Consider the following 2671-nt stretch of genomic DNA (forward strand, 5'->3'; position numbering starts at 1 on the left):
GACAGCACCTCGTCCATTGGCCGGGACGAAGCGCGGTCGAAGCGTTCCGGCCGGAGAGGAGACTACAACTCCCGGCGTGCCTCGCGCGCGCCCCGCCGCCGGCCCTTTAAAAATGAACTGGTTCCGTTCGTCACTATGGTGCGAGTGTTCTTCCGTCGTGGTGGGGGGACAAAGTAGTTCTCCGCTCTTTCTTAGTCCCGTTCTTTGCCGAGGCGGAGGGAGTAGCCGGTTCTTTCCGCTTCCTCTCTGGGCCCCCGGAGGAGCTTCCCTGCAGGGGAGGCAGAAGTCTGGGAGCGGGGTGCGAGGGGGCGGAGGGATCCAGGCTAGGGTGAAGTGGCCCGGCCGTGTGGAGGTGTGTGGTGCGAGGAACGCGGGACGCGGCTCCGCGGGGGCAGCCCTCCGGCAGCGGCGGCGCCAGGTCAGTGTGGGCGGCGCCGCCTCGCTCCCCGCGGCCGGGTGGGGTGGGGTGAGGTGAGGGGGGGGCGGGCTGGGCTGGCGGGGGCAGCGCCCCCCTACCTCCCGCGGCTGGGGACCGGTCTCGAGAGGCCTCGCAGTGTCCCGCGCTCCTCCCCCGCCCCTGCCCTGCTGGGCGTCTGGGCCCAGCCCGTCCCACGAGGAGCTGAGGCACCTGGGCCAGGGGCTGCTGTAGGCGAAAGGACGTGGGGAGGAGTCTCCCTCCGTGCCCCCATTGAGGGTGACGAGGTGTCGTGGTGGTGGTGGTTTACTTTGCTTTTTAGGTTATTAACGCCTCCCACAGTAGGGAGCTCCCTGATAACATCTTCCCCTTGGAAAATCCACTTCAGTGCAATCTGTTCCTTGAACATGAAGGCCTGTCCTCGCCCAAAGGCCTCCAGTGCTCTGCTTTGCCTTGGAGCAGTGCTGCTGGAGCAGGTGTCGTGGCACGGTGGGGTGCTTGAGGTCCCTTCGTGGCACTCGGCAGGATTCTTGTAGTGGTAACACACGTAGGGGTGGAAATGTGATGCACGAGATGAGCCCAGCAGTTTCAGATAAGAAACCACAGTGTTTAAAGTGGTTTTGAATGGTTGTAAATAACTTGCAATGCAACAGAAGAATGTATTATTATTTGTATGCAGGGGTTTAGGTTGCAGCCGTGTTGGCCTAAGGACATAGGCAGACAAGGTTCCTTGGGTGAATTTGATATCTTATTATTTTTGTTGGGTTTTTTTGCTTTGTTAATTCTTTATTTTATTTTTTCTGTATTATTTTTTTCTATAGTCAAAACACGAGTGAAAACTAACCTGATATTTTCCAAGGGGTGCCTTGCTTCTAAAAACGTTGCATCTAAAAATGCTGAGAATGGCCTGTAGCTGAGTAAACCTGACAAGAACTCGGTCCTTTCACTCTTGCTGTGAACCAGGACTGAAATAAACACAGCTGAGAGTTGTGAGTGTTACGGAGTTGTTGCTTAAGGAAGCTATGAGCAGCTGCAGCCCCAAGTCTTCAAACAACTTGAATGGAAGTGTCGTCTGTCCCCTTCTCTCCCCCCCCCCCCCCCCCCAAAAAAAAACCAAAACAAACCAACAACAACAAACAAACAAAAACAAGAAAACAGCTTTCAGCAGAGAGGGAGTTGTACCAATCTTGTATCAGCCAGAACTTGCAACTTCATAGCAGTCAGGTTGCTCTATGGTGTACAGAGAAAACAAGTGGAAGTGAGAATAATCTGAGAAGGGCCTCAGGTTTAAATTGAGTTCCTTCTGTCTGGAAGTTAACATGAAATGCTGATTCCTATTAGGAATCTACCAGATTCCCAATTCCAGACAAGTTGGACAGTGCTATTCCTACTGGGACTACTGTCTGAAATTGGGTGAAGGGAAGAAAATTATATTTATCACTTCCGTGTAAAGTTAACTGCTTGCTAGTAGGGATCTGATAATTATCCCCCCCCTCCCACCTTCCCCATAACCTTATCCCCTCCCTATGTAGATGAGGGAAGATTGAGGCATTTGGGTAGATTAACTTCCTTAAAGACCATATAAGAAATCAGTAACAAAGTTGGGAATAGAACTCCAGAGCTCTGCATGTTCACCAGAGCACACTTACTGTCACTGTAGAATGGTGTGTGGTGATTTTTATTTTTTTTTTTAAGTATAAACCAAAAAATATATTGTGAACAGACTTGTTTTCATGATAGCACCTAAGACATTGACAGACCCACATGTGTAGCAATGTGCAGGTCACCTGCTTTTATTCGAAGTGAAAACTCAATATGATTTTTATTTTCATATTTTTCTAACACTATATTTGCATCGAACATTTGCTGGCAGAAGCAACTGACAACAACACTAAAAATACTTTTGTGTTTTATAGCCTCATCTATCTAATGATTACAAAATACTTTGCAAAAACAAAGATCATAGTTATTTTAAAACAGAAGGAAGTGACATTCCTGTCTCTCTCAGGGAGTCTCCAATAGATCTGAAGATCGACCTTGGCATGTTTGATCCTAAGGAAAACTATTATTGTGGTTAAAGTAGAGGATATGGATTAATCTTAAACATTTCAACCTAGGGTTCAGGAAAAAAGTATCGGGTGTTTTTTTTCATTGTAGAACCAGCTCTATTATCCAGAAGTAGATTCATAGATGTTAGGGTCGGAAGGGACCTCAATAGATCATCGAGTCCAACCCCCTGCATAGGCAGGAAAGAGT

General features: G+C 48.8%; 1 protein-coding gene across 2 annotated transcripts in view; it reads left to right on the plus strand.

The window, feature by feature from the left end:
- Window positions 1–150: 150 nt before the first annotated feature.
- HMG20A (high mobility group 20A) overlaps window positions 151–2671 on the plus strand; it is a 78385-nt gene continuing 75864 nt past the window's right edge. For both annotated transcript variants that reach the window (XM_006029386.3, XM_025210837.1), the window contains exon 1: window positions 151–418. The gene's annotated coding sequence lies outside the window, so the exon portion shown is untranslated. The remainder of the gene's footprint in view (window positions 419–2671) is intronic.

The sequence above is a fragment of the Alligator sinensis genome, unplaced genomic scaffold, assembly GCF_000455745.1.
Source record: "Alligator sinensis unplaced genomic scaffold, ASM45574v1 scaffold319_1, whole genome shotgun sequence".
In the NCBI taxonomy this organism is placed as follows: domain Eukaryota; kingdom Metazoa; phylum Chordata; order Crocodylia; family Alligatoridae; genus Alligator; species Alligator sinensis.